Source organism: Geotrypetes seraphini, chromosome 1 (assembly GCF_902459505.1).
Source record: "Geotrypetes seraphini chromosome 1, aGeoSer1.1, whole genome shotgun sequence".
Lineage (NCBI taxonomy): Eukaryota > Metazoa > Chordata > Amphibia > Gymnophiona > Dermophiidae > Geotrypetes > Geotrypetes seraphini.
Window position 1 is genome coordinate 93,148,552 of NC_047084.1, and position 25,997 is coordinate 93,174,548.

Genomic DNA, 25,997 nt, shown 5'->3' on the forward strand with positions numbered 1-25,997 from the left:
GAGATGTAGCTTTTTTTAGCCTTTCCTCATAAAGAAGTCATTCCATTCCCTTTATTTTCATTGTCCTTCTCTGTAACTTTTCTAGTCCTATATCTTTTTTGAGATGTGAGGAATGGAATGGACCAACGGGGCTATGGTTCTACCAGTATTTTGCTAAGTACATCAGCTACAGAACTTTGTGGTAGGATTGGCCATTGATTTGTTTTAGAGGATGACCAAATATCAGTTTTGGATTTAGTTACAGCACTGAAACCAGTCTAAAATCCCTTTTCTGCCTGGATTTTAGCTTCAGCTGAAAGGTTATTTTAATTTTCGGCCATGTTTTTGGTTTTGGCCATAAATGACCCTCTATTTTCAGTGGGAGCCAAGAGGTTGTGCTTTGTCCCACTTGCCTCCCTCCCACTATCCCCTCCCCTCAAACAGGATTGCCCCTCCTCTTGGTCCCCTCCTCTTAAGAGAGACTCCCCCCTCCCCCGGTTGTGTAGGGGTGTAGTTGAGACAGGAGTGGTCTCCAGTTAAGCCTGCCCATTCCAGTTGCCATGACTGGGACATTGCTCCTGCTCCGACTACACCACTAGAAAACCAGGGAGGGGGGAGGTAGTCATCGGGGGAAGCTACTCTTTGTAGTCTTGTTATTGTACAGCTGCAAGTAATGCAGTTATGATCTTGCACCATAGCTGATATGCTAAATAGAGTGCTCCAAATAAATGCTTTTGATGCAAAAATTTTGCAGGAATATAAAGTCTTTAACCCCCTCCTTTTAACAAGCCGTGGTATAAGTTTCTACCATGGCCTGGAGTGCTAAACTCTCCAACACTCATAGAATTCCTATGAGCGTCGGAGCATTTAGGGGCCTGATTCTTTATAGGACACCGATATCGGCGACTGCCAATCACGTGTCGATCACGCACCAGCATCCTGTGGGTCATGCCAGATTCCATGTACTTCCATCGGTAGGAAGCCTGCCCGAGTCCTGAATAAGGACCAACATTGCTCTGTCTCTGTTGGCTAAATCCTCCAGAGCGAGAGGGTAGGGGAGGGTCATTAGGGTGGGCAGGCTAGATGGGCCGTGGCCCTTATCTGCCATCTATTTCTATGTTTCTATGACATAACAGCAGTCATCAGCTGCCTTTTAAATCTCGTTAGCTCTTCAGGAATAAAGGGGGAAAAAAATCTGACTGTGAGGCCTCCAAGGACAAAAAAGCACACAGCTTCCATAGCTTTTCAGCTTGTAAGCAGTCTATATGAAATAAAAATGTATAAAAATTTAAATTCAGACAGTGGCCTAGAACAGCAGCTTCTGAGAGCTGGCAAAGATCAACTGCAGTAGAAGCAAAAAAGTCGATGCTGACAGACACAAACTCAAAGAACCCTCATTTTGCCCACGGGGAGGGCAGGAAATTTCAAACAGTAAAGGACGTTTATTCAGGTCTTCATATACTGCCTTTCAGCGGGCACAAGCAAAGCGGCTCACGGAATAAAAACAAGTAAAAAAGAAACTACAACAAAATTCAGCAAATCAGGAAGAAGGAAAAAAAATGGAGTGGCCTAGTGGTTACAGCTAAAGCCTCGGCACCCTGAGGGTGTGGGTTCAAACCCCGTGCTGCTCCCTGTGACCCTGGGCAAGTCACTCAATCCTCCATTGCCCCAGGTACATTAGATAGATTGTGAGCCCACCGGGACAGACAGGGAACATGCTGGATTATCTGATTGTAAACTGCTTAGATAACCTTGATAGGCAGTATATAAATACCTAAAGTAAGTAAATAATAGAAAATAGGTCCAGTCAAAGAAGGGGCTAACACCAGAGCATAGCCAGCAGCCTAAATTTTGAGGGGGTCACCCATTCCTCTCTGCTCTTCCACCCCCCCCCCCCCCCGTTACAATTTTACCTTTGCTGGTGAGGACGCCCAAACCCCACCAGCTGAAGAGCCCAAACTAGAAGTCAGTGGCTGTTTTCCAGTCACCAGTGCTGGCACTCCTCGAGCATGCTCAGTTCATGCACACGAACTGAGCATGTGCAAGGAGTACTGGTGTCAGCAGCTTGAAAACGTGCTACTGACGTCCTCACACTGGAGGGGGTTCAGGTCATGGAGTTTTCAGTTGGCGGGGCTTGGGCTTTCCCGCCAGCCATTCAGGGTGCTGAAGTTTGGGGGGCCCCAATCGGAAAATCTGCCTCCCCCCTAGACCTGCCCATAGTCCCGCCCTTCCCTGCCCTGTAATTCCCCAATCCCGCCCCCCAGTCCTGCCCTAGTCTCACCTCCTGCTGTCTGCTTCCTCCCTGCCTGACGCGATTTGAGGAGACTTTTCAAATCCTGAACAAAGTGCCGGGTTTTGAAGAGCCATCAGGACCCCCGGACATGTCCTCAAAAGGAGAACATGCCCGTGGATATCCGGACGTCTGATAATTCTACTCAAGGCCCCTCCCCCCTTTGGTTAGGCCTCTTTGACACAGAACAGGCTGCCAGAATGAATATGTCAATCTCAGTCTCTAGTAATATTCAAATCCAAGCTACAAGCCCACTTTATGAAGCTGTTTTCAACTCTTAATTCCCACTCACCATCAGATACCTTTACCCATCATATCATTCCTTCTACTAGAAACTCCCCAACCCTGAGATGTCCTGTCTGTCTGTCCAAATTAGTAAACTCTTCTGAGAAGGGACTGTCTATTGAATGTTAAATGTGCAGCACCGAGTACACCTTTCAGCGCTATAGAAATTATTAATAGTAGTCGAAAAGCTTGGGCAAAAAAGTGAGGTTTTAGAACAGATTTAAGCAGGACTAAGGCAGTTCCGATCATAACGGCAGAGGAAGGGAATTCCACCCAAAAAGGGCACCAAGGAAAAACATGCAGTTTTCCAAGTGGAAGCAAGTCGATTAGAAAAAAAAATTAGGCTATGGAAAGGTGGCGTTCCTTGGCACAACAGAGAGCATGAGCTGCAATATAAGGAAAGATCAGGGATGAAAGATTGGATGGAGAGCCCTGATGGAGTACTTTATGAGCAAAGAGAAAGGATTTTATGGTGAACCCTGTAAAAGATGGGCAACCAAAAATAAAGGAGGAAAAGGAGCGTAATATACACTTCTCCCTCCATATTCGTGAGGGGTAGGGGCAGAGCCAGCCCGCAAATATGGAAAAATCACAAATAACTTTTAGGGCCGACTGACCCACTCCTGCCTCCTGAACCTGTCCACTGTACTTACTTTTTAAAGCCTGGTGGTCTAGCGGTGAAGTGGGGAAGGAGATCTCCCTATGCTCCTGCCCCATGTAGAACAAGGAACAAAAATGGCCGCCGTGAGTTCCTGTGAGACCATGGGAAGCCATGGCAGTCATTTTTGTTCCTAGTTCTGCACAGGGCAGGAGTGTAGAAAGATCGCTCCTGCCCTGCTTCACTGGTAGACCACCAGGTTTTAAAAAGCAAGTAAGTGGAGAGGTCCAGGGGATGGGGGTGGATCACCTAGAGAAAAACCGTGAATAACTGAAGTCTTGAGTTCTAAACCTGTGAATATGGAGGGGGGGGTGTAGTCCCAACAGCCTACATGTGTGACTAGCCTAATCAAGGTATTCTAGAGAATGATATGGGATGGGTACCCATGGTTAACCACAGGGCGGGGACAGGGACGGAGCCTGCAGGGATGAGGTGGGGATTGGAACAGAGCCCAAGAGGTTGGAAGGGGACAAGGACAGAGTCCACGGAGACAATGAAAAACTTTGTCCCTGTGTCACGCTCTAAAAACTTGTAACTAGTATCAATTTGTAAAAACTTAAACACTTCTTCTTAGACAACTGGCAAGTGTAGAAGCTACTTTTGGATTTAAATGGATTACTGTTAAACGACATCATTTCTGTTTTGTCTGCTTTCAATGTGGTAATAAGAGTCGTGTTGATCAGATTCCTACTATCTGCAACATCTAATCTAATCTGCAATTTCTGGGTCACGCTGTGCTTAACAAGGTTTAAGGTGATTTACAATTTGGAGAATCACAATAAGAATAGGAATCCCGGGGAAGGGGGGGAGGAACTGCTTTCTAGAAGTCAAGGGAAAGAATTTAGAGACATCTGCTGTAGGATTGAATCCCAGTGCTGCTCCTTGTGACCCTGGGCAAGACCCTGGGCAAGATTGACTAAGCCCACCGATCACGTTCGAACCCCTTTGTGACCCAATTTCCCTCTGACCCGATTCATTAACCTCTATCCCGATCATCCTACAATCCGCGCATGCAAATGAGGGGGAACGGCATTCAAATGTAGGCAGGCAGCGATTCACTAAAAAAAAAGCAACACCATCTAGGCTAGCCGATCAGCAAACTAATAACTGCTGGGGACCAGTCGTTCACGTCGTTTCCAACTACTCTGCCCCGAAGCTGCAATTCTCCTGCCGCCCTGCACTGCCCCGAATCTCCTGCTCTCTGCCCCGAAGCCACGATTCTCCTGACACCCTGCTCGGCCCCGAATCTCCTGCCCAATTTTCCTGCCCCGATTCTCCCCGACTCTCCTGCCCTTCCCTGCTGTGCAAGCCCGTGGTTTTAACCTGTGGGTTTAAAGTGGGTTAAAACCACAGGCTCTTGAAAAAGTAAAATTTTGTCTGTGATGCGTTGGGATCGCTATAGAGTGATCCGGGCAGGCGTTTGGGGGCATGATTCCAATTGCCCTCATTTGCATGGTGGAAGCTCCGCCCCAGACCTGCCCAAACTCCGCCTCTGACTCTATTCCCATAATAATAATACTAATTGTAATGCAATTTCTTCTATCCATTTTTCATATACACACATTATAATCTTATTAATACACTAATATTTAAGCCCGTTACATTAACGGGTGCTAGAATATATGTCTGTCTGTCTTTCTTTATTTCTGTCTCTCTTCCTCCCGCTGTCTTTCTTTCTGTCTGTCTGTCTCGCTGGCCCCCTTTGTCTGTCTGTCTTTCTGCGTCTCTCCCTGCCCCTGTATCTTTCTTCTTTTCTTTCTGTCTCTCTCTCTCCCACTGTCTGTCTTTCTTTCTGTCTCTCTCCTTGCCCCCTATGCAGCAACATTTCTCTCCCCCCTCCATTTCCCTGTGCAGCAGAAGCATTTCGATCCCCCCCCACTTCCCTGTGCAGCAGCCGCAGCAGCAACATTCCCTCCCCCTCCATTTTTCTGTGCAGCAGCAACAGCATTTCCCTCCTCCCCACTTCCCTGTACAGCAGCTGCAGCAGCATTCCCTCCCCCTCCATTTCCCTCCCCCCACCCCACTTCCTTGTGCAGCAGCAACAGCATTTCCCTCCCCCCCCCACTTCCCTGTACAGCAGCATTCCCTCTCCCTCCATTTCCCTCCACCCACACCACTTCCCTGTGCAGCAGCAGCATTTTCCCCTACCTCCTTTCCCTTCCCGTGATCTGGACGGCTCCCTTAGTCCCTTGCCGCCCCCCCTTCCCTTCCCACAGTCCCGACAAACTTGCCGACTCCAGCAGCATCCGCAGCACTCTACACACGCTGCTTCGGGGCCTTAAACTGCCCTGATGTACTCTGGCACGTCCATGATGACATCATCAGAGACACGGCAGAGCAAATCAGGGCAGTAGAAGGCCACGAAGCAGCATGTGTAGAGTGCTGCGGACGCTGCTGGAGTTGGCAGGTTTGGAGTCAGCAGGTTTGTCGGGACCCCGGGAAGGGGGGGTGGCGGCAAGGGACTAAGTGAGCTGGTCAGACGGCGGGAAGGGATGGGAGGGTCACACCGCAATGGGAGGATCAACGGGGGTTTGGGTGCGTCGAGGAGGGGTGCGACGGGGGGGGAGGGGGTGCAGACGAAGAAATGACTTACTGTGAGTGAGAGGGGAACCGGCAAGACCGCAGGGACCATTTTATGCTTCAAAAATAACTTGAAAAGCTTTTTATTTAAAGATGCCTACAGCCTATAATTCCTTTTAAACCGATAGTGCTGTATGCTTTCTCGCTTTTTCCCACCACTCTCCTTATCGTGCTCTGCAGATTGTAGTAATACCCTTTCTACCCTTTTGTACCAGTTAATGTGTGCGTTTGTATTGTCCATCAAATGTATTGTTAACAAATCATAATTTGTATGTCTTTTTATGCTTAGTAAAAAAAGATAAGCGATCTAATCAAATTTTAATAAAAACTTGAAACTTGAATGTGTAACTCACAAAAAGGCGGTTTACAGATCCCGCTCCCTTCCCCCCTTCCTCTTCCATCATGTGCCCAGCTGCTCAAGCGTCTTACTGTTACTGCGACAGGTTCATCCATCGTTGCTGGCAATGGCATCCAGTAACATTTCTAACATTTGACCAACATTTTTGTTCCTGTTCATCCACTACACACAGTCTAGGTCCTCTTCCACACCCATGTCTGAAAAACAATCCATTTACATAGGCGTCGAAATGGGGGGAGGGGTGCCACAGGGACCATGGCCTCCCCCCAAATTGCCCATCCTGTAGGTCAGGGGGTACATGGGCTGACTGCCACTGCTGCTGCTCCCTGCCCGCCACCACTGCCGCAGGGCCGCCATCAGGGCAGTACTACCAGTCCTGCATTCAGGGGCCCGGAGCTGACAGGGGGCCCGGGCTCCCCCAGGGTCCTAGGCAGTGTTCTAAGGCAGGGGCGCCAGTAGCTCGCCAAGGCAAAGTGAGTCGATCACCCAGGACTCACTTTGTATTGGCGATCTAATCTATCGGGCCGATCAGTCTTCCTCTCCACTGACGTCAATTTTGCAGTCGGAGAGGAAGTTCGGACCAGCCAATCGCTGCCTGGCTGGGCGGAACTTCCTCTCCGACGGCAAAATTGACGTCAGGGAGAGGAAGACTGATCGGCCCGAAGCAGGGAGAGCATGCGTCGGCTTTGGGGCCTGTTATCCATTGGTGGGTCCTGTTCTCCGATGGCAGCGGCAGTGGCAGTGGCTTGGGGAACGGCAGGGAGAAAGAAAGAAAGGGGGCAGGCAGGGAGACAGAAGGAAAGAAGAGAAACAGAAAAAAAGAAAGGGGGCATGAAGAAAGGAAGAAAAAGTTGGGGGAGGGAATGAGGTGTGGAGGAGAGGAAGCATACAGGCTGAAAGAAGGGAAGAAAGATTGGATGCAGTCAGAAGAAGAAAGTGCAACCAGAGACTCATGAAATCACCAAAGGTAGGAAAAATGATTATATTTTAAATTTAGCAAAGTGGAGGCAATATTACCACAGTTTTCAAAGGAATTTGCCCAAATAACTTAATAGTTAACTGGGTAAATTCCCAGAGATGAAAACTTCCCTTCACTTACTATGCACAGTTCTGAATTTATATCTGCTGTCTATATTTTACAATATGGTCCCCTTTTACTAAACCGCAATAGTGGTTTTTAGCGCAGGGAGCCTATGAGCGTCAAGAGCAGCGCTGGGCATTCAGCGCAGCTCCCTGCACTAAAAACTGCTATTGTGGTTTAATAAAAAGGATGGAGGGTATATTTGTCTATTTTTGTATGGTTGTTACTGAGGTGACAATGCATAGAGTCATCTGCCTTGACCTCTTTGAAAAAAACCCAGAATAGGAATGATAATTAACATTTTCTCAGCGTATAGTGTGCTTTGTGTTTTTTAATTTTATTGTTGGTAGATCATTTTGACTTGGTCATTTTAAAGTAGCTCACAAGCTCAAAAGTTTGGGCACCTCTGAGCTAGAGCATTGAAACTGTGTATTTCTATTTTATCTCCCCTTTTACAAAACTGTGGAGCGTTTTTTAGCACCAGCCATGGTGGTAGCAGCTCTGATGCTCAGAATTCTATGAGCGTCAGGGCTGTTACCACTGTGGCTAAAATCCACACTACAGTTTTGTAAAAGAGTGAGGGGTTAGTTTGTGATGACATATTCCATACTAGGCGAAGGTGTTTTCTGTGTTCTGTGTGTTCGAAAGACATGGTTTTCTGTTAGGATTGATGGTGTAGGATTGATCTGTGCTGGTCTGGCTTGTTTAGTTTTACAATGGGTGTATTGATGTACTGCTCACTGCAATATGTAAGATGCTGCCTTTTCCTAGGTACTCATGTGTGACGTGTGGTTTGTTACTAAAAATCATGTTTTTCTTACAGATGGGGGGTGCCAAAAAATGATGGGCCCCGGGTGTTACATATGCTAAGTACGCCACTGTATGTAAAGATACCAGAAAGCTGGCGTAGCAAAAACTTTAAGTAAATTGTTATTCTTCTAAGTTTTGAGTATTTAACCCTCCCACAATCTCACGGGCACTCGTTTCAAGTTTCAAGTTTATTGAGATTTTGATTTAAACGCAATATCAAATATTTTCAATGCGTATAACAAAAATAAATTTGGGGAAATAAATAAAACCATTTGAACAATAAACATACAAACATATCCATAGATGATTAAAATTACATAAGGAGTACAAGGATAAACTACATTTGTTTAAAAATGCGTTCTCCGCGCCTGCTCATAAATTTGTTGACTGGAAGGATCCAGCAATGTGGCCAGATGCCATTCAGGACAAAGACAGAGAAAGAATTGTGCAATTTGGATTAATGATGGAAGATGATTTAAAGCAAATGGCACAGTCTATGAGTAAAGATCTTGACGGACGTTCTTTTTATGAATATCTCTTCTATGCCAAATCACCCAATGGACGTGAGAAGATTTTAAGGGACTGGCTTAGGTGGAGCATTAGCAGAAAAGTATGTGTGTATTCGGCCCATGGAAGAAGGGGGGGAGGGCGTCGGGGGGGGGGGGAAAGGGGTGCGTGGGGGGCCCAATAGGATTGCTCAGTAAGGGGCCCAGAAATTTCTGATGGCGGCCCTGCACTGCTGTAACTGCCGGAAGGGAAGGGAATGGAAGGACTAGGTGCATGCAGCGAATGCACACTGCCGGCCTACAAGCCTTCCCCTTACGTCAATTCTGATGTCAGAATTTACGTCGGGGGAAGGCTTGTGGGCTGGTGCCACTTGCACGCGCCTGGCTCTTTCCTTCCCTTCTTGGATTTGCTGCAGTGGGCGGCAAGCAGCGGCGGACCGGGGGGGAGGGGGAGGAAGAATCGGCGGCAGGTAGGCCAGGCTTCGGTGCGGGAGGGGGGTGGGACAAAGGCTGGAAGGCAGTGAGGGGGACATAGGAAGACAGAAAGAGAGAGGCAAAGAAAGACCGGGGGGGGGGGGGGAGAGGGGTTGCAAGCAAAAGAAAGACAGAGAGCAGAGAGAGAAAGGCCTGGACCAAAGGGGAAAGACATGAGGCAGATGCTGGACTATGGGAGGTGTAGACACAGGGGGAGAGATCCTGAGGAAGAACAGAGAGATGGAAGATCATAACAGAGGAGGGAGAGAGAGGGGAGTCCTGGAACAAAGGTGGTGGTAGGTACAAAGGAGAACTGATACTGGATCTGGGGAGAGTAAGCAGAGGGGATGGGGCTGGATTGTGAAAGAAATGTTGTATGTGAAAGAGAGAAAGAAATATTGGATGCACAGTCAGAAGGAAGTGCAATCAGAGACTCATGAAATCACCAGACAACAAAGATAGGAAAAATGAGAATTTATATCTGCGGTCTATATTTTGCACTATATTTGTTTATTTTTCTATAGTTATTACTGAGGTGACATTGCATATTTTAAAGTCATCTGCCATGACATCTTTGACCCCCCCCCAAATATAAATGATAATTAACATTTTCTCTGCATACAGTGTGCTTTGTGTTTTTTTTAATTTTGTGGTTACCATTATGTATTAATAAAATAATATATTTTGTATATGAAAAATGGATGGAAGAAATGCATTACAATTAGTATTATTATTATGGGGGTGGAGTCAGGGGCGGAGTTTGGGCGGGTCTGGGTCGGAGCTTAGGCCCCCCCTCCCTCCAACAAAAGAGCATTCCACCGCCTATGATTTACCTTCCCAGATGTTGTAAAAACTCAGGCAACTGCATCTTTGTAAAGGTTGTACTAAAAACCAGATCAAAATGGAAGGTTCTATTTGTGATTTATAAACAATTGTACGGAATATTGTCCCTTTGTATACTTTAATAAAAAGATTTAAATATAAACTCATAAGTACTTGAGGTTTGTGTAAATGAGGACAGAGCTTACAGGAAAGAAGGGGAGACAGAGATGGAGCCTTTGGTAATGGGACAAAAGACAGGGATGGGGATGGAGCCTGTGGGGACAAACTTTCTCCCTATGTCATTCTCGACAGACTGTCATTTGTACAATTATGTGTTTTAACAAAATTGCTGTTGGAAGGATGCTTTGGGGTTGATCCTGATGGTTGAGTTTAATTATAAAAATATTGGAGGGAAATCTGAAATCTGAAAGTAAATTAAGGGTTGCGGCAAAAAATGAAGATTCTTCTAGGGCAGGGATGGGCAACCCAAACAAGTTTTCCCAATCTCCACAATGAATATGCATGAGATATATTTGCATTCCTTTGTTTGCAAATAGATATCATGCATATTCTTCATTGTGGAAATCTTGAAAACCTGACTGGGTTGTGAACCTTTGAAGACTGTGGTTGCCCATCTCTTCTTGCCTAGGACAGAGATATTCAGTTCAGACGTCAGGATATCTACAATGAATATGCATGAGACAGATTTGCATACAATAGAGGCAGGGGGGGTCCTCATGGTATAGTTGCTGCCTTGGTACAAATCCAAGTTAAAAGCCCACTTTCCACTCTTAACTCCCACTCACTGCTGTCAGACACCTATACTCACTGAATCATTTCTTTTACCACATTCTCCCCAACCCCTGAAATGTCCTGTCTAAATTAGATGATAAGCTCTTCTGAGCAGGGACTGTCTATTGTATGTTAAAATGTACAGCGCTGCGTATGCCTTTTAGCGCTAAAGAAATAATATAGTAGTAGTAGTAGTATCTCATGCATGTTCATTGTGGATAGTCTGAAAATCTGGGTGTATCACGAGGACTGGGTTGAGAATGCCTGGTCGAGGGTGGCCCATATCCCGGTCTGTCTCAATTTGCAACTGAGCTGTCCCCGAATAGTGCAATTTTATGTTCAAGAATTTTTATTGAGCCAAATAAAGCAAAGACACAGTAAACACCTTCAGCCAATGAAAAGCTCAGCTTTACAATAAGAAGTCAAGTAGTGCAATGAACAATTCCAAATTCCCCCAATAGTGCAATTTTAAATACATTTCAAAGTGCTGAAAGTGGCAAGGAGACCGTGAAAAGCTAGACCAGTTCCATCCTCGCACTGCCCAACTCACAGAAGTGAAAAAGCACGTTTCCCTGTTCCCACTCCTGCTTCCTTTAGTGGCACATAATGACATCTAAAAATATTCAGCAAAATGCTGGCGACTCCCCCTTCTCCTTGCCTCGTGCGGCTGCGCACACTCGGGATGAATGGAACGCCGTTGCTCTGGGACACGGTGACGTCATTTCTCACTACTTACCACCCCCCGCCCACAGCTCTGACGTCACACTAGAGCCCTGCTGCGGGAAGAGGTGGGGATTGCTGCTTTCTCGTTCTCTCCAGCCCTAAGGGGTGCAACCTCTTGTTCTTTTAACTTCCTTTACTTACAGAATAGTAAAAGCTTCGCAGCTACTCCCTCCTCCTAGCCACTGAAATGTGGCAATTACTGGCTGATCCCCTTAATGATTACATAGAGCTACTGAAGCTCGAGCAGCTATTTCTTTGGTTTATTTGTGCTCCTCGGAATTAGCGGTAGAGAGTAAAGTCAGGTCTCAGCTGGATCGTTTTATTTTACACTTGCAAATTCTTCTCTACATACTACTAATTATAAGCACTTTTTCCAAGCGAGGTTTCAATTGCACAGCAGTGCAGAGCCCAGACCAGACTGCTGCCTTCTGCTCACACACGTAAGAAAACGTTAACTTGTCACACTCCAGCCAGATATGTATTAACCCTTTCAGGACCAAGGGACATATTTGTCCCATAACTTTAAAATCCTATAAATTTTGATTGGGATAGTCTACAGTTCTAAATTTGATATGTACGGATTCCATATGATACTGCCTTTATGTAAACAAACTGGTTCCGACATTCATTCATTAGCGTCGTTGCCAGATTGACGAGAAGATTCACTTGCCACACTGTCCATAAGCCAGAAGTGTGATTTAAAAAAAAAAAAAAAGATATTTCACAAAAAAAATCAATTTTTTGGCATCTGCAAGCCCTTTTTACCATAAAAATGTCGTCAAAACCACAAAAATTGGCCTACGATCCTTATGGTCCTGAAAGGGTTAAACTGTTCTGAGCTTGGGAGAACGGTAGAGAAGGACTTACAATGGTATCAACATTTCGAAATGATGCAAGGGGGAGGGTTTGCCAAACACAATACAAATTACCTCTGGCTGGTCAGTGAATGAGCTTGTTCAGTATTTGGACTGTTCAGCACCCACAGAGCAGGATTCTATGCAGACTGATACTGGAATCATAGCCTACATAGGTGAAGCATTCCCATACTTGCATAGAAAGTTTAAATAAACATAAATAGTATATTATATGAAAAGTTGCCTTATACCATATCTTGCTGGTCAGAGTTCCTTTTGCTCACTGGCCAAATAAATCGGTGTCCACTTCCTTCCCCAGCCCAGGCCCCCTGTCCAGGCTTTCCACATTGCTCTGTGATTGCTCTGAATAGATTTCCTGATTTGGTATTAATACACCCTCTTTGTCCTTATTGCAAACCAGTGTAATAAATAGAAATAAAACATTTTTATTCGTTATAAGTGGACTAACACAGCACCACACCAATTTTGTCCAAGCTAGTTTAAAATCACCTTTCCAAGATTACTTTTAAATCTTAATTGCTATATTTGTAATTGCAACTTTGTTGATTTTTAACCATTTTCACAATAATTGAAATTCCCAAAGTTGTTTTCTTCTGTTTTATTTTTTAACTAGACTGTAAGCTCGATGGAGCAGGAACTGTCTTTTGCATGTGCTTGTTCAGTACAGGTACCTCTAGTCTGCTAAGTACATTGCTGAGTGCAGTGTTCCTGCAATCAATGATGCAGTAAGACAGGGGCGGGGGCAGTCCATGCTGGGCACCTTCTTGGTGAGGCGCAGGCACCCATCCTCCTCTACCCCCCTCTACACTGCCACGCGTGCAAGCCACTTCCTTTCCCCTGTACCTCTGTAACATTCCTGGCGCGAGCAGCAACCCCCAACCTGCTATCGCTCCAACATCAGCTCTTCCTCCGATGTCACTTCCTGGACCTGTGCCTAGGAAATGACATCAGAGGAAGAGCCAACACTGCCGCAACAGCAGGTTGTGGGTTGCTGCTTGCGCCAGGAATGTTACAGAGGTACAGGGGGAGGGAAGCGGTGCACACGAGGCAGGAGGGGGCGGGGAAGGAGTATGTGGCGGTGGGGGTTGGAGAAGATGGCAGGAAGTAAGGTGCCACCACAGCAGGCTCCTCTCACCCTCACTACACCCCTACCTGCAACATCTAGATATGATGCAGGAGTTAGATTTTAAATTCCCAGTACAGTGCCAGTTCCTCATTCTACATGGTGGTTCTGATTAGGGTTACCAGACGTTGGAGAAAACCTGGACATGTCCTCTATATAGAGGATTGTCCCGGTGGACAGGTGGATTTTCAAATCCCAGCAGTTTGTCCAGGTATTGGAAGGCCCCAAACTCAGGGCCGCACCTGGAGAGCCTCCAAGTATGTGCGGATGCAACACAATGATATGACATCATCATGTTACATCTGCACATGCTCAGAGGCCCTCCAGATGCAGCCTGGACTCAGGGAAGGAGAAGGGACAAGAGGCTGGGACAGAGAAGGTGGGGCCACATTTTCTCTTCTTTTTTTTTTTTTTCTCTCTTCAACCAATCTGCTAACTGCAGTTCTGATGGTAAATGACACTGTGGAAAGGTTCAAATCAGGAGTCAGCACAACTGGTCTGAAACCAAGGTTCGCTGTAAGCTGTGCAGCCACGCTCACCTATTTTGAAGATCCCATGCAGCAATTTAGGACTGCCGTACAGCAGTGGCAGCACTTCCCCCATCCACCGCCATCCTGGCTACTTCTGCTGCTTTTCTGAACGAGCAGTAGCAGTGGTAAAACGGGCTGCCTCACTCGCCTGCCAGCCACTCTCGCAGCCTCAATATGAACAGCTGCTGGCTCTGACCTGGAAGAGGACTTCGGAGGGGCATAACCATCAGCTGTGCGTTCTGAGGCTTTGATGGCAGCCCCACAGGAGAGTGAGGAAAGCTGTTTTGCCACTGCTGCTGTTTGTATAGAGAAGTAGTAGAAGTGGCTGGGATGGCCATGGGAGGTAGGGCAGGAAGTGCTGCCCTTGGTGCATGGCCTGAGAAGTAGCAGCCAGATGTCAGGTAAGGAAAAAACCAGGAGGGAGATCTGATGAAAGATGGAAGATGTGGGAGAGAGGAAGACACTGGATGGAAAGAGAGAGGAGGCTGATGCGGTATGGAAGGGAGGAGACGCTAGGAGATACTGATGGAAAGGGAGATTTTTTTATAGATGGGAATGGCGGAGAAAGAGGGGAGAGGAAGTGGGCAGATGGTGTGGGGGAGAGAAAGGTGGGAAAAGATGGAAGGGGGAAGGGGAGATGTTGGATGGAAAGGAGAGAGGAGGCACAGCAGATGGCTCTATGTAAGTGGGGGAGAGACAGAGGTTGCCGACGCTGGATAGTAGACAGACAAGAGAAAGATATGGATGGAAGGGGAGAGGGGGAGGCAGATGTTGTATGGAAGTGGAGAAGACAGATTCTGGCTAGAACAGGGAGACAGAAGGCAGATATAACTTTCAATCCTTATCCCTACTCCTCTGCCCTCCAACCCAGCCAGCTGACTAATCGTTCCCCTGAAAATAGCCCCCCCCCCCTTCAAAGTGGAGCTCTTCAACTGGATCACTCTCTGCCTGTCCATTGGCTACTTCCCGCTGGAACTCGGCCACATCCTCATATCTCCAACCATCAAAAACCCCAAAGAACCACTCTCCACAGCCACCAACTACAGACCTATTGCCAACATACCCTTCTTCCTCAAAATTATGGAAGGCCTTGTAAACCAGGACCTCATGTCTTACCTCGAAAAATTTAACATTCTTCATCACTCCCAGTCTGGATTCCGCACTAACTACAGCACGAAAACCGTCCTAGCATCTCTAACTGACTACCTCCTCCAACTATTCTCACAGGGAAACAGTGCCCTACTACTCCAGTTTGACCTCAGTAGTGCCTTTGACTTGGTAGACCATGACATTCTGTTCAGTTACCTCGATTCCATAGGCATTTCAGGACAGGTACTAACCTGGCTCACAGGCTTCCTAAAAAACCGCACCTATCATGTACACAATGAGGGAACCTACTCCCACACCTGGTCCAACCCCTGTGGAGTTCCACAAGGCTCCCCCCTATCACCTTCCCTATTCAATATCTACATGACTTCACTGGGACACATGTAATCTGACCGAAAGCTGAAATCCTACATCTATGCAGATGACATCACAATTGTCATCCCCATCTCCTCATTATCTCAAGAAACAGAGCAACACATCTCATCAGTACTTACCATGATCGAACACTGGACCACTCAGTCCAAACTGAAACTAAATCCAGAAAAGACTAAACTCTTCCTTGCAAGTCCCAACCACAAATTAACGACCACCACCTTACAACTCAGCGGCCTAACTTACCCTATTAATCCCACCATCAAAATCCTTGGAGTCATCCTAGACCGCTGCCTGACCTTCGAAGACCACACCAATGCCCAGGTCAAAAAATGCTTTTATACCCTCTGGAAACTCCGCACCATCAAACATTACTTCGACTTCCCCTCCTTCAGACTGCTGGTCCAATCCCTAATCCTAAACACACTGGATTACTGTAATATCATATATATGGGCTCCTACAAGAAAACCATCAAACGTCTGAGACTTATCCAAAACACCGCTGTCCGCCTAATCTATGGCCTCAAAAAGTCAGACCATATCAGCCCTTACTACAGAAAACTTCACTGGTTGCCAATAGAAGCGAGAGTCATCTTCAAATTCGCCTGCCTCTGCTTCAAAACCTTAACTGGCTTGTCCCCGATATATCTGTCTCACCACTTTGTGTTCCCTGGAACCACTCTCACGTAATGCCTATCTGTTTACCCAGTGGCGTACCAAGGGAGGGGCGGTCCGCCCGGGTGCCAGCTCTGAAGGGGTGCTCCCGGCCTTGCCGTTCAGTCCCCCCACACCCCCGAAGGACCGCTCGCCCAACTGACCTTCCTGCACCACCTGTGAAGCAGCAAGCAGCAGGATCGCGAGGTCAGCTATCCCTGATCTGCTTGGGCGCTGCTTCCTGCGCCGCGGTCCCGCCCCTCCTCTGACGTCAGAGGAGGGGCGGGAACGCGGCGCAGGAAGCAGCGCCTAAGCAGCGCAGGGATAGCTGACGTCGCGACCCTGCTGCGGCTGCTTCATAGGTGGTGCAGGAAGGTCAGTGGGGCGAGCGGTCCTTCGGGGGTGGTGGGGACTGAACGGCAAGGCCGGGAGCATAGGTAGTGCTGCTTCATAGGTGGTGCGGGGAGGCCAGGGGGGCGAGCGGTCCTTCGGGGTGGGGCAGGTGGTCAGGCAGGCAGGCATTCAAGGGGGGAGGGGGGTGACAGGCAGGCAGGCCTTCAAGGGGGGGGAGGGGCCTTTGGGGGGGGTGCAGACCTTCAAGGGGGGGGCAGGCAGGCCTTCAAGGGGGGACAGGTCTACAAGGGGGTGGGCAGGCCTACAAGGGGTGGGACAGGCCTACAAGGGGTTGGGACAGGCCTTCAGGGGGGGTGCAGGCCTTCAGGGGGGGTGCAGGACTTCGGGGGGGGTGCAGGCCTTCAAGGGGGGGGACAGAGCCTTCAAGAGGGGGGGACAGGCCTACAAGGGGGGGGACAGGCCTACAAGGGGGTGGGGACAGGCCTTCAAGGGGGGGACAGGCCTTCAAGGGGGGGGGACAGGTCTTCAGGGGGGGGTGCAGACCTTCAAGGGGGGGACAGGCAGGCAGGTCTTCAAGGTGGGGGGGGACAGGCCTACAAGGGGGAGGGACAGGCCTTCAAGGGGGGGACAGGCCTACAAGGGAGTGGGACAGGCCTTCAAGGGGGGTGCAGACCTTCAAGGGGGGACAGGCAGACCTTTAAGGGGGGACAGGCCTTTGGGGGGGACCCTGGTTAGAAGTACACGGAGGGAAGGGGGTGTTCAAAGAGACATGCATATGCCAAACTTTGGGGGGGGGATGAAGAAATAATGGGTCTGAAAATAGAGGAGAGGGAGAGAAATGATGGACCATGGGATTTAGGGAGGGAAGGAACAGAAAGGGAGAGAAATTGGACACAAGGGATGGTGTGGAGGAGGGATAGAGATACTGGATAGGAGGGTAATTGGGAAAAGAAAGGGAGAGATGGTGGACTCTGGGGTGGTGGGGAAGGAGGGAGAGATGCCGGATGAAAGGGTAGTTAAGAAAAGGTGGATCTGTGGAGGGAGATGAAAAAAAGGAAAGATACCAGACTTCCTGGGGAGGGAAGGGAAATGGAAAGGGAGGACAGAGTTGGCAGATGGATGGTTAGCACGCAGAAAGAAGAAAGAAGGAGACCCTGGCAAGCAAGTTATCAGAAGAAAACCAGAGCCTTGGACCAACAAGATTTGAAATATAACCAGACAACAAAAGGTAGAAAAATTAATTTTATTTTCTGTTTTGTGATTATAATATGTCAGATTTGAAATGTGTATCCTGACAGAGCTAGTGTTGGACTGCAAACGTGAGCTAGGATTTAACAGAGAGAGGAAAAGTCCTTTTGTTTCTTTATTTTATTTACACCACAGCGCCAGTGTGGTTAGGAGAAGCCAAAGGGGGTGAAAAAGCTATAAAAACCCACCAGGAGTTTTGAAAAAAATCACCCAACTGGGCAGGAAAATCGAATTGAAAAACCAATTCAATAGGCTGAATCGAATCAAAATTTTTTTTCCTGAATCTGGCAGCATTAGTTTGCGCTACTGTCTTAGACTTTAGGACCTGGGATTGGGGAGAGATGGCATCCTCAGTACTTTATAATGCAAGTGAAACGAGGATTTGGTCAGACTTTTGAAGGGTCTGCAGAAAAAAAATATTGTATAGGCCGGGGACATGAAACAGCAGGAAATGGGAACTTTTCTTCCTTCTATTTTTGTGAATGGAAAGGCTGAGGATGTCAGAGAGTTCAGTTAAATATGTGCTTTATAAGAAAATATAATAATGTGTTTTATAAAGTTTATAGCATAGCTGGCCTACCCAGTGAGGTGTTTCTAGTGGTGGTGGTGGCAGCGTGTCAGTGTGTTGAGAGGAAGAGGTGGTCTGGGAAATTCTGCTGAGCAAACTTCGGGCCCATTTCCACCCCCAGTTAGTCCACTCCACTCAACTGGTTCACACACTGAGTGGGTCTTTGGGTGTTGTGTTGGGGATCTCTTCCAGTGGTTTATCAGTATCTCCTTCTGGTCCAAGGAAGGAAACTTTGTTATCCTTAGCATTGACCTACAGAATATGTTTGTAACAGCGCTGCTTGTGTGGCATTAGGCTATGTAGTGATCGAAAGAAAAAAAAACAGACCTTTGCACATTTTTGCACTATATGGTGGGTATATGAGGAGATTCACATTTCCTGCACAGCTAAGTCCATGTGAAGTTACCTTGTGCTGTATTTGACATCTAGCAAGGTCTCTGTTTAAAAGGAAAGATCTAAACTTAAAAATGAAGTGTCCCAGAAGTTAATGGTAAAAGCAGATAGTGTAGCTGGTTTTAAGAAAGATTTGGACAAATTCCTGGAGGAAAAGTCCATAATCTGTTATTAAGACATGGGGGAAGTGTCTGCTTGCCCTGGATTGGTAGCATGGAATGTTGCTACTCTTTGGGTTTTGACCAGGTATTAGTATCCTGGATTGGCTACCATGAGAATGGGCTACTGGGCATGATGGACCATTGGTCTGATCCAGTTAGGCTATTCTTATGTTATGTTCTCATCTGTAGGGGCCTTTGTTTTCACTTCTTATTTTAATGTATTTTTTTTCTGGGAACTTATCAGTGTTATTTTATAATGGGAACAAAAATGGAAGAGAATTAATGTGTATGGGATGAGGGGGTAACTAATTTCTTCAGCTAAATAATTCAATCCACTTCAAACAGACATAGGAGAACTCACGCACCATTCACACACCCTCCAACCAAAAACGTTGAAAGAAAAAAACTGTTCGACAACCTCCTAGCCATTCGAGCTGCAACACTCGACCCCCAACCCTACAACCAATTGACATCGACCACATACTGCAAAACCTTCAAAGAGAAATAAAAACCCTTCTATTCAAAAAACACATAAAACCGAACTAACACAATCAGAACTGTCCCAAACATCACCTGCAACTACTCCATATGTACTTCTGATGTCATGACAATTGAGACATAATTTATGTTATGTTATGTTTGGAATATAAGAAAATTTTCACTGCCTGTTTCTATTCTGACCATTTATTCCGTTTCATGGTCATTACAAAAAATATTTTTTTACATGGGGGGGGGGGGGGTGTCAAAAAATGATGGGCCCCGGGTGCCACATACCCTAGGTACGCCACTGTGTTTACCTACCCTTCCCCAAAGGGATGCACTTACAAAAGATTCCTCAATAGAACTCTCTCTTACCAAGCTGGCAGATGGACAAACTGCCTGACCACCCTCATCTCATCTGCCCCATCTTACTCATCCTTCAGGAAATCTCTCAAATCTTTCCTCTACGACAAATTTCTCGAACCCCCCCATCACCAAATAACCAAATTATACCCCTCAATCAAATACTTCCATTCTGTAATTGATACTGGTTGCTTTTCTTGTCATTCACCACCCTGCATCCTTGCCATATATGTAACTATCATTGCATAGTAAACTGCTTCACCGCATTATTCTGTCCCTTGCATTGCATTTTGCTTTATAAGTCTCTCACACTGTTTTTTTCCACTATATAAATATCTCTGCTGTATATGTACAGTCTCCTGCATGTTAAATCTGAATTGTTCTTTGCTGTATAAACACCTTTACTGAATATGTACAGTCCTCATTGTATCTTCGCTGTAAATGTACAGTCTCTTACACTGTAAACCGCTCTGAACTGTTTGTGGTACTGCGGTATACAAAATGAAGTTGTTATTATTATTATTATCCATGACATCCTGTTTGTCTGTCTTACCTGTTTAGATTGTAAGCTCTTTTGAGCAGAGACTGTTTTCTTACTCTGTGACTCTGCAGCACTGTGTGCGTCTGGTAGTGCTATAGTAATAATTAGTAGTAGTAGATGTTGGGGGAGGGGGAGATAGATTATAGAAGGGTGACAGCAAAAGGAGAGATGCTAGAAACCACTGAAAAAAAAGTACTGTAACTAGGCAGACAACAAAGGTAGAAAAAAGAATTGTATTTTTAGTTTAAGATAAAGTAGTGTGGTAGCTGTTACCTTTTTATTGGATAACTTTAGAGACCAAAACATTGTCCTGACTTGAGGAAGGAGGCTTTGGCCTCTGAAAGCTAATTGAAAAATACTTTGTCTAATAAAATGGTATCATTTTCCATTTTTAAAAAATTTGCATTTGTTAATTTATAATGTAGTGGATGGCATATGTCAGTCTTTCTCTAGTGTTGCACTGTATGAAGAATCTAGCTTTGGGAGCACTGTTTAAATTTTTTTCTATTTTTCTATTGTGGTTACTTATTCTAAACTGGGTGCATGTTTGAAAGAGGCATGGTTTTATGTTAGCATTCATTGTATGATTGATCTGTTTTAATCTGGTTTGTTTAGTTTTCCAATAGGTTTATTAGTGGTCACTACAATGTTTTTTTTTGGTATCGTCCTTTCCTAGGTAGAATCTTCTGTGACTTGTGAAAGTTACTGCTATTATAGTATGTCAAATGTCAAAATTGCTGTATAGGTCCTAAGTGACATTTGCAGTGTTTTGTATTACTTAGGTTCATATATACCTGGTATTGGATTTTGGATTTAGATCATATCTTTCTCAGTAATGACTCATATGCCAGTTACATTCAAGTACAGTATTTTTCATGTCCCTGAAGGGCTTATCATTTTTAAGTTTTGTATCTGAGGTAATGGAGGGTTAAGTGACTTGTCCACGATCTCAAGCAACATCAGTGGGATTTGAGCCCTGGCTTCCCTAGGTCTCAGCTGGCTGCTCTAACCATGTTTGGTAAGCAGTAGAGAATGACACGGTGACGGTTTACCCGCGGCCACCGCATTTAAGCCGCGGGTCACCGCCGAAAACGGGGAAGAAAACTAGCAGTCGCTGCGGTGACGGGGACAAGGCCATTCACCGACCGCGGAAACAGTGAACAGGTTTGTCCCCGCGGGCCAATGTACCCCCTTCTAGGAACCGCTATTTACCTGTGTTTCACCGTGCTCCTCATTTGTCAGATCAACCCTTCCTGCCAATCGCAGCAGAAGGGTACCCAACCCCTCCTGCCGGTCCTCCCAATGGCCTCCCCTAAGATCGCCGGCAGGAGGGTACCCAACCCCTCCTGCTGGACCCCCCCCCCAACGAACCCTCCCACCCCGGAAACCCCCTTAGTCTTACTTTCCAAGTTGGACCGGACAGCTCCTCGCTCGTCTGGCCAGCAGGCCTGCCTCCGTCCAAATGAGGCGGGCCCGCCCCTCCCCTCCCCTGCCTCCCAATGGCCTCCCCTAAGATCGCCGGCAGGAGGGTACCCAACCCCTCCTGCTGGACCCCCCCCAACGAACCCCCCCCCCCCCGGAACCCCCTTAGTCTTACTTTCCAAGTTGGACCGGACAGCTCCTCGCTCGTCTGGCCAGCAGGCCTGCCTAGCAGGCCTGCCTCCGTCCAAATGAGGCGGGCCCGCCCCTCCCCTCCCCTGCCTAACCCACAGGATCCTAGGGCCTGATTGGCCCAAGCACCTAAGGCCCCTCCTATAGCGGGAGTGGCTTTAGGTGCCTAGACCAATCAGGCCCTAGGATCCTGTGGGTTGGGCAGGGTAGGGGCGGGCCCGCCTCATTTGGACGGAGGCAAGCCTGCTGGCCATACGTGTGAGGAGCCGTCCGGTCCAACTTGGAAAGTAAGACTAAGGGGGGTTCCGGGTGGGAGGGTTCGTTGGGGGGGGGGGGTCCAGCAGGAGGGGTTGGGGTACCCTCCTGCCGGCGATCTTAGGGGAGGCCATTGGGAGGACCGGCAGGAGGGGTTTGGGTACCCTTCTGCTGCGATTGTCGGGAGGGCCGTTGGGGGGGTCTACAGGAGGGGTTGGGGTGCCCTCCTGCCGTGATCGCTGGGGGGAGGGGAGACTTGCAGCCGTAGCCGCGGTCACTATGCTAAATCACGGCAGCATTTAAAGTACATGTCGTGTTTGTTTTGCATTGCTAGCCCAGGGGGTGGGTGGAAGATAGTGATTGAAAAACTGTATGAAAAATAACTATTTTAAATTTAGTGATCAAAATGTGTCAGTTTGAGAATTTTATTAATTAATAATTTTTCTCTGCGTGTTTTGTTTTTGTATAGTTATTAACTAATATTTAACTAAGTTTTAAAGTTTTAAAGAATGTTTCCTTTATACGTAAATAAAGAAAAGTGAATGGGATTGCAGTGGCGGTGACGGGGCGGTGAATGGGGTGGCAGTGGCGGTGACGGGGCGGTGAAGAGGATGGTGAGACGGGGACGGGGCGGTGACGGGGATGGTGAGACGGGGACGGGGATGGTGAGACGGGGACGGGGCGGTGACGGGGACCAATTTTTTCACCGTGTCATTCTCTAGTAAGCAGCAAACTAAAAGCTAGTGGAGCTGAAGCCTGGTGGCCCTTTGGCAACCTTCCAAATACATTGCTAGGTAAATTATTTTCCAGTGGAATAGGTGAGACATTGTAGAGTCAGACCATAGGGTTATTTCCCTTTACTCGCATGGACTGCAGAAGAGAACCATTTCAGGTGTTCCACTCGCCTCTAGGGCACTGTTCTTCAACCGCCGGTCCACAGAAAATTCCTGCCAGTCCGACAGGGCTGGCGAGATCGATACGGTTAAATTTCCTGCTCCGGTGGTGTTGGCAGAAATCTTCTGTTCCTCCCAGCCTCGGGCGATCAAGACAGGCTACCGACGTTGGGCATTCCCTCTGTGAGTCTCGCCTAAGTGGAAACAGAAAGTTGAAACAAAATAGGCGGGACTCAGAGAGGGAAGGTCCTGATGTCGGTAGCCTGTCTTGATCACTGCCCCTGCCAAGTTGCCGAAGAGGGCCGCGAGGAAGGTGCAGATGGAAGGAAGAAAGCTGCAGGTGCAGGTAGAAGGGAGATGGTCAGCGTGCGCAGGGGGGGGGGTGTCAGCATGAGGATTGAGGCCATCGGCAGCGTCTGTGCTGAGAGTCTGCCCACGTGCGGGATACGGCGGGTAGGGGCCTCCGGCTCATCTTGGGCGGCAGGGCCTGCGGTGCAACGCTGTTTGTGCTGGCTTGGGGGGGGATCGTGAATGTGCAGGGCGCGTGGGAGCAAGATCATGGGGAGCCTTTGAAAGTGGCTGTCTCCCCTCCCAGCAGTTCTCGTACTTGCCAGGGCAGTGATTCACTTCGGCAACTTCCCCTTTCCTCAGAGGCAGCAACAGACCCAAGGCTGCCTCAGTAAATCACTGCTGCACGCAAGTACTGAGAGCTGCTGGAAGGAGAGGAAGCAACTGTTGGAGGCTGGGAAGCTGCTGGATAAAGGGAGAGCTGCTACTGGACCTGGAGGGAGGTAGAAGGAGAGATGCTACTGGGAGGGGAGGAGGGAAATGGATGGAAAAAGAGTTAATGTTGGATGGGGGGAGGAGAGAAGGGAGAAGGAAAAAAAGGAAGGAAACAGCTGGCAGGGAGATTACAGGAGGGGAAGGGGGTCAGGGGTCAGGGTGGAATGGAGAGATCAGATGAGGGAAAGGGGAGAGACAGAGGAATGATAAAGGAGAGAGAGATTGATGCTGGAAAGGGGGTCAGCAGAGAAATGAGAGAGGGATAAAGATGCTAGATCTGGTGTAGGAGAGATAAAAATGAAGAACGCAGTGAAGCTGAAATGAATGATGTAAAAAGGAGAGGAGGAGGCACAGGCTGGATGGAAGGGGGAGAGGGGGCATAGAAAGAAGTCAGATACATATGGATAGGGGGAGAGAGCAGACAGTGGATGGAACGGGCAGATGCTGGATTGAAGAGACAGGGCAGACGCTGGAAAGAAGAGTACCTGATTGTAAAACCGCTTAGATAACCTTGATAGGCGGTATATAAAATCCTAATAAACTTGAAACTTGAAGAGTGAAAAGAAGATGAAAGCAGAGACCACAAAAGGTAGAAAAAAATAATTTTATTTCTATTTTGTCATTAGAATATATCAGATTTGAAATATATATCCTGCTAGAGACATAACTGGGGACTGTAAAGCCCAGGCCGTGCTTCTTTAGCTTCCAGCTGGCTTAGGGCTCTCTCTGACCAGGGGGAACTCCCCTAACACTATTCCTGTCATGTGTGACTGCAGTATTCTGTTAGCATGATATTTCTGTGTAGCATTCTGTAATAACTTGGCTTGTTCAGTTTTCTTGATAGTAGAGGGGATATATGTGAAGGGGAGGGGAGACAGGGGTTTTGTTGGTCCTTGCTCTGTATATTTATAAAATGAGAATTGTACAGAATATTGTTTCTTTTTATACTTTAATAAAATACGTTTAATATAAAATCATAACTGAGGCTTGTGCGGATGGGATCAGATGGTTTGTGGGGACTGAGCTTGCGGAGATAGGGCAGAAATGTGTTTTTTTAAATTTTCAGTCTTAGTAGTTTGCCGGTCCACAAAATAATTATTTTATTTCTGCCGGTCCACGGGTGTAAAAAGGTTGAAAAACACTGCTCTAGGGTACTTCCAGGCTAGCTTAGCTCCACCCCTCAGTTTTTCTCTTTTGAATGGCTGCAAGTGTTAAAGAGTTCTGCTCTCCCACATTTATTATTTTTAATTCAGTGAAGTTCCTTCCCTGTTAGCCAGCTTAGCCTTCCTTGGGAGTCCAGGACCATCCCTGACCTAGTCTCACTCCCTGTTAGCGGGTGGTAGAGCGCAGACTGTGTAGCGCGCTTTAGGGGGCTTAGCGGTGTTCGGCAGCGTGCTTTGCTGCGTTTTCGCGCCTCCGCCTGTCCAGATGCGCATCTAGTGGTCCGCAGGGGTGGAGGCATAGTTAGACAAGGGTGTTTGACTATCAGCCCGAAGATCAGCTGAACGATGAATTTCCAGTAGTGTGGCAATGGATTCTAGCCCGGCCAGTGCAAAGGCTGGGGGGGGGGGGGGGGGAGAGGAAGCAGCAGGCTGTCTGTGTGTCTCTAACTATGAGTAGAGCTGAGAAGCTCCAAATCGATCTTTTAAACAGTAATTTCGAGGGGTTTTGACGGTTTCCTATTGTTCCTCTATGTTCCCCCACCTGAAATTTATTATTTTTGTAATTTTTAAAGTTTCACAAATGTGGGTTTTTTTTGGCGCGATTTTGAAGTAAATTCGGGTCCGTCGGCCATTTTGAATTTATAATGAGCATTTTAAAACCATTTCCCTACTTCTGAAAATTCAAATTTTTGCCTAGAAATCTGCTTGAATGGAGTCCTTAGGGTCTCCTTGTGTGGATTCATGTCAAATTTGGGAAACAATTGCTGCATTTAGAGCGTTTTGTGGCGCAGTGGGGGGGGGGGGAAGTAGCTACTTGTTCAGCCTCCCCTTCACAGAAGCAGGTGATTTCATGCTCAGCTAGCCCATTGGGGAGGCTGCATTTATTTTTGAGGCTTTGTCCGCTGCAAGATGGATTCTCCGCAGCCTAAGAAGCGCCAGTGGGAGTCATCTAAGGGTGCCTCTAAGCCCCAGGGTACAGCTGCCTTCTTGAAGTTCTTGAAATTTTTATGGTCCAAGTTTCCATCAAGGGGTCTGGCGGCTGGATGTTCAGATGTTGCCCCTCCGCTATCACACAGCGCCGGTATTTCTGTGGGGACGTCAGTTTCTCAGACCGTCCCGGCTGTTTCACAGTCTGTGCAGGAGATTATAGCGGCGGATCCAGACC

The 25,997-nt window shown here is 47.3% G+C and overlaps 1 protein-coding gene across 1 annotated transcript in view; it reads right to left on the reverse strand.

The window, feature by feature from the left end:
* Nucleotides 1–25,997, reverse strand: part of RNF165 (ring finger protein 165) — a 297,632-nt gene that overhangs the window by 257,450 nt on the left and 14,185 nt on the right. The gene's annotated exons all lie outside the window — the stretch shown is intronic.